We start from the raw sequence: 6,821 nt of genomic DNA on the forward strand, positions 1-6,821 counted from the left end.
TAATCCCCTTCGTGCTCTTAGCACATAGGGCCGTTACTAGAGTTTTCCAATGCTGTCTATCCTGGGCCCATTGCTCCACCTGTCCCCAGGTCCACCCTACGACCTTCATCTCTGCCTCCACAGATCTTCTCCATGTCTCCTTTGGACGTCCTCTGTTTGTTTTTCCTGTTGGTATCCATCGCATAGCAACTCTTGGTATGGAATCTGGGCGCATCCTGCAGACATGACCGATCAAACGCCATTTTCTCTTCTGGATCTCGAGGGACAGTGGGCTGGTGTTAGTGCGCATGTTCAGTTGTTCAGTTGAGATGGTGCTTGACCAGGAGATGCGAAGTATTCTTCTGAGACATCTGGTTTGGAATACATCAGGTTTGTTGCAGATCTTGTGGGATATTTTCCAGGATTCTGCGCCATACAAAAGGACTCCAAGAATGTTGCTCTTGAATGTTTGGTAATTGTGCTGATTGATTTTGACCTCCAGATGTTCTTCAGTGAACTGAACACTCCGCGAGCCTTGCCTATTCTTGACTGTACATCTGCTTCTGAGTTGTCATTGGCTGTGATCTTGCTGCCAACATAGTAGAAGTCTTGAACTTCGTCGATGTTTGTACTTCCAAGGGATACTGGCAGTATAGATTTGGCATTAATCTTGAGGATATTGGTCTTCTTGGTGTTGATCTTCAAGCCAATCCGTTTTAGGTCCTGTTTGCTTTGATGCTCGGAAAGGTTGGGCGAGCAGGGCAATGTCATCAACAAAGTCAAGATCTTCTAGACTATTGGTGAATGTGCAGCTGATTCCTCTTTGCTTGCTCTTGGTGATTCTCTTTAGTACCCAGTCTGAGCAGAGGGTGAAGAGGAGTGGGGATAAGATACAGCCTTGTTTCACTCCTGTTCTGATGTTGAAGTCCTCAGTTACGGTCGAACCACGTATGACTCTGGCGCTTAAGTTGTTGTACAGCATCTTCATCATAGACATTACTTTGTCTGGGATCCCGTAGTGGGCGAGGATCTTCCAGAGAGTGGCTCTGTCAATACTGTCGAAGGCCTTGGAAAAGTCTATGAAGTTGGCATAGATGGTTGCGTTCCATTCGTTACTTTGTTCTATGATCTGTCTGAGGGTAAATATTTGGTCCATGCATGATCTTCCTTTCCTGAAGCCAGCTTGTTCTTCTCGCATGAGTGTGTCCATGGTTCTCGAAAGTCTGGTGAGGATTACTCGGCTCAGTACTTTGCTGGTGACAGATAGCAACATTATCCCTCTTCAGTTGTCGCAGTTGGTCAAATGCCCTCTCTTTAGCCTGTCTTTCAGGTCTCTGGCGTTTCTTCAGACTCCCAGACGTTTGATATTATGTCTGTTAGTAGCGTTGGTGTTACTGAGTCCTCTGCCTTTAGTATATCTGCATATATCTGGTCCATTCCTTGTGCTCTCCCGTTCTTAAGTGCCCTTATTACTCTTTTCACCCTCAATGTTCGGTGGTTCTGTGCTGATGTTCAGCATGTCGGCTGCAGGTTCAATGTTTGCTTCTGTATCTGGGTCTTCCCAGTTCAGCACTTTCTCGGAGTGTTCTTTCCAGCGCAACAAGACTTCTTCCTCTTCCCTGTTGGTCTCTGACCGGTCCGGCTGCAGTTTGGCATTTCCCCTGAGAGTGTCTTGGTCAGTCTGTAGAGGGTTTTCATGTCTTGTTTGGATGCTGCTTGCTCGGCTTCCTCTGTTATTCTTTCGATGTATTTCCTCTTGTCTGATCTTGTTCCCTTAGTCACTTCTTTGTCCAAAGCTTTATAGTTTGTCTGCAGTTGTCCTTTCAATCTCTGCGACCTGGTACCTAGAATTTTACTCTTTTCCCTTTCCGCATTTCTATTTTCCTTCAGGTGTCATCTGATATCCATTCTTCTCTTTTCTTCTTTTTGTGTCCAAACAGCCGTTTTCCTTTTTCCAGTAGCACCTCATTGAACTGCTGAAGGCCAGTGTTTTGCTTTTCTTTAAGCACACTGAATCTGTTCCTCACCTCAATCTGGAAGGTTTTCTTGATCTTTGAGCTTGGAAATGTTGACAGGTGGCGGTCTCTGTCATTGTCTCCTCACTCCTCAAGTTTCAGTTTCACTTTAGCCAGTACCATGTATGTACATGTAATGGTATATTATTAATAAATTGTTAGGATACAAAGTGCACATGACAGAGAACGGTTCTACAACTGATAATCATTTTGGTCCATATACGAAAAGTATTTGCACCATGTAAGGTGCATGCAGATTATGAACTTCTGTTTACAGTTGTGACGCCAACAGCGTGTCCAAATATAAATAACACAGTCATATTCTTACAGTGAAAGCAGAAGAACAGACACATGTCCTGGTTTCACCATACATGACCAGTGGTTCGACAACTCCATTACGGCTGCTCCACCTTGAGGACAACTCCATTTCAACATATCGTCATATACGCCCACAATTTGTCACTGCCATGGCATACGTACCAACACTCCGACAAGTGCTGATGGCAACTTTAGACCCCACCACTATCCAAGCCTTCTCATTACATACTACTGTCATTGTTACCGTAGGGAGGGAAATGTTCATCTGGTCAATCGCTGTGGATGATACCAAACAGCTTGTTTTCCTGGCAACAGGGAAGCCATATGGCGGAGTAGCTAGTATGGCACCTGATGGAAGAAATGTCAGGAAAATCACCAGTCGGATTCAACCCAAGGTACTTTGCCTTGATACAGGGCGAAATATTGTGTATGCAGCGGACTCTGGATCTATATTTTCATCCTCATACTCTGGACAGAGATGGCAGAGAATAATAAGATCAGATAACACGTTAGGTCTCACATTAGGCGATCAGGGAAATGTGATGTATTATAATGAAAAGAAAAATATTGTGAGATTGGAGTTGTTCAAAAAAGAAAAAGAGAGAAAAGTTATTGGATTAAATATGTACAGTAGAAACCTACTTTACAGACAGGGTTATCTTTATGTAAGTCATATGCACGAGTGGCACATGTACGTATTGCATGAGTCTAATTATTCAAGTGTAAGGCAAGTTAATATTAAGTCCTATTACAGACTATTCATAGCTATGATGCCATAAAATGCTTGAAGTGTGGTTTGCTTTTTCAAACTTCATTATTAGTTTAGCATGAAGCAATGCTATCCGTTAAGTATAACAGATGCCTTCCGTGAAACAAGGCGTCCTTCTGAAATGTGTTTACTGGATCTGTAGCCTTAGGAGGCACCCACTCACTTGCCTGATTAAACGTGTGTTGTTTTTGTCGTCTATTAAAGCTGTTCTATTCCTCATTATATCTGGCGATCCTATTTTCAATACCTGTTAATCAATCCTTAGTGTAGTTATTTTAAGTTTTTTTAAGTTATTTTAAGGGGATCAGGGCGAAGGGGTTCGAGTCCGTTGGGGCCATGTCCAAATGTTGTTGTTCAGAGATGCTTCTCTCAAGGTGCGGAAGTCGGTGATACGAATCCTCTATCTCAGGTAAACATATTTGTAAATATTCGGGTCCAAAGGTAAATATGTTCCTGTGAATCGGGTGGTCACGCTCGCTTACTTGGTTGACACATGTCATTGTATCCCAGTTCCGCAGATTATTGCTCATGTTGTTGATCACTGGATTGTCTTGTCCAAACTTGGCTATTTACAGAACGCCACCATAAAGCTGGAATATCGCTCACTGCGGCGTTAAACAACAAAGAATCTATCAATCAACAATAATTGATTCGTTCCGTTTCCTTTTCAACATTCAAATGTGCACATGTACAATGATGTCTGAATCTAAAGCGGAAAACAACTTTCCTCCCAGCTAGCACATCTGGTCTAGTAATCCCGTGGAGTTTTACTGACTTCACTTTCAGTTTGGGAAACACCAGCAAGGGTGAAGGGATGGTGTAAATCCAACTAGGGTCCATGCAGGTAGCAAAGGTACTGTAAGTCCCCATGGTTCCTAGTATGGTGATCTACCTTCAGTTGTTGGCGATCTATGGCCTATTTTTTTTAAATATTGTACCGTGCTCTATAGTTAAAGTATTTTAGATTTAATTACTAGTTTTAAATATATATCTGTGACAGTCTAGTTGGTTTTACTGTCCTTTGTAAACCTTGTTTTCATCGCTATATGGCTGTAATATTGATGATGCGATGTAATCTTTTAACTCACTCACTCATTTTCCTGATCCAAATGAAATCTCCGCTGTAGACAGACCTAATTTCAATTCCGACTGGGTGGATTCTTAATCAAGTCCTGTTAATGACGATTTAAATTTCTAAGAGAATGCATTTTTAGAGAATTAGAGTTGTCAGAATTCTCGGAAATATAATATCTGGAAGGACATCTTCATTCAGAATGCAAGGACCCCTGGGCTGTATTAAAGACAAGACAATCCAGTGATCGACAGCATGAGCATCAATCTATGTAATTAATTACTGTATGGCATTCGACACAGAAGCCATGTACCTGGAATACTGCTGAGTGCAGCGTTAAACAAAAACCAAACAAACTTAAATCTGATTCATTTAAAACACAGCACAAACTCATTAAAATAATTTATTTCCTTTTACATGACATGAATGCCAGTTATACACATAAGCAGTGACACATGTTGCAAGTCAGAACTGTAGCTATCATCAAAACCCTCCGCATCATGCAGCTTTATGCATGACGTAGGTACATTGGTAAATGTTCCTCTGGCAAATAAAATGTTTCCAGTCTTAGTAAGCGAGACTTTGAAATTCCTGGCTCCAATTTTCATGTTGGTAATATGAAAAATATAAAAACAAAAAGTCCCATTTCAAATATCTTTTAGATACATTATCAAAGCTAATTATCAGAATTTCAATAATATATTCTTATTGAGAGCAACAGTAATTTGGTATTTCAACATTTTGTTGCTTCTGGATCTCAGAACATGAGAATCAGTACTTTTCATATAATTCCTTTCACACAGGTGTAGGCGCATTCGAAGAAGGTTTTAAGTAAGACAGGTTTTAACAGTGTTTGACCTTTACATTTATGTACAATGTCACGGCAAGCGTTTATATACAACAGTAAATACAAGTCCAAGATATCAAACAAACATTGCTTAGGTAAGAAAGATTAGAGAGGATGGTGGTCTGTCATGAGATAGCGACACAGTGAAAGGCAGGCCTAGGGGTCGCTCTTGTCTGACTCAGTCAATCAATTATCACACAGGGTTCTTTCTCAAGGACCTGGGTCCTGATCTGAAAAGCGGTTGTAGCTCTACGTCATTCGTCATTCGCAAGCCTATGGTAAACTCCAGACTTACGACTAACTGACTGACTGAGTTTGGTTTTACGCCGCTTTTAACAATATTCCAGCAACATCATGGCGGGGGACATCAGAAATGGGCTTCACACATTGTACCCATGTGGGGATTCGAACCCGTGTCTTCGGCGTGACGAGCCAACGCTTTAACCACTAGGCTACCCCACCGCCCCTTCAGACTTACGACGTAACGTTACAATTGCTTTGTGGACCCAGAGACTTACTTGCACCTGGTGCAGATTTTAGAAATAGCCTTACACCTGCTGACAAATGTAAACTTATACATAATGCTTCAGTTTTGGTATTACTTAGACAAAACATGTCTAGATTGTTTTATCTTACTTCATAAATTACCATGACATGAATAGAAACACTCAATCATTGTCTGTGGTGAAATAGGAGTCACTGCTGCAAACCAGTTCCTCATACAGTGTAGCAACACATTCCCGAGAATCAACAGCAACACTATCTTCCTATATGTGGCCCAAACATTGTCTTAAAACAGACCCGTGAAGGTCCGGGTTAGAACTGATCTTCAGTAACCCATGCTTGTCGTACGAGGCGACTAACGGGATCGGGTGGTCAGGCTCACTGACTTGGTTGACACGTCATCTGTTCCCAATTGTGCAGATCGATGCTCATGCTGTTGATCACTTGATTGTCTGGGGCTCCTTTCAAGAAGCAACCTTTACTAAGGTTAACCTTAACTCCTATTCTTTAACATTGCACTAAGGTGATCGTAAGTCACTATGGTAACCTTAGTGCAATGTTAAAGAATGGGAGTTAAGGTTAACCTTAGTAAAGGTTGCTTCGTGAAAGGAGCCCCTGGTCCAGACTCAATTATTTACAGACCGCCGCCATATAGCTGGAATATTGCTGAGTGCAGCTTAAACTAAACTCACTCACTCACCATTTTCATGGAACTGACAAACAGGAATAGGCTGAAATAAAACAAGGATCATGTATCAGCAGATCCTTGCACATTAGGGGGAGGCAACTTTGCTAAGTGAACTCAACTGCAGATCTTTAGACAACTGGGCAAAATGTTGACAAGCTAACTTAAGAGCATATAATTCATTTCAATACCGTTTGCTTTATGTTAGAAATTCAAGACTAGATTAAACTCCATTAAAATGGACTAGTATAAGCTAGTCCTGCTTTAATCAGAGTATGTGAATTTTGAAGGCTGGTCACCGTCTTGAAACTATGTACATAATCCCATTTTATATCGATTTCTCAGCACTTCATCATTCAACATGTCTGCTCTTAGGTTGGCATTGTGTAGTGAGTGGGTATGGGTTTACGCCGCATATTAAAGTATTCCAGCTATATAGAGGACGTCAAAAATGGGCTTCACACTTTCCACCCATGTGGAGAATCCAACCCGGGTCTTCCGCGTGATGAGCAAAACCACAGCAATGTGTAAACACATCTTTTACCAGAGTTTCATCACACAGCTTCAAAGTGTTTGTAAGACCAAAGGCTCCCTGGCGCTTACCAATTTGGTGAAACCCCAAACCACAGCTG

This window comes from Haliotis rubra, unplaced genomic scaffold (assembly GCF_003918875.1).
Source record: "Haliotis rubra isolate DU_JTF1 unplaced genomic scaffold, ASM391887v1 Scf1146, whole genome shotgun sequence".
Lineage (NCBI taxonomy): Eukaryota > Metazoa > Mollusca > Gastropoda > Lepetellida > Haliotidae > Haliotis > Haliotis rubra.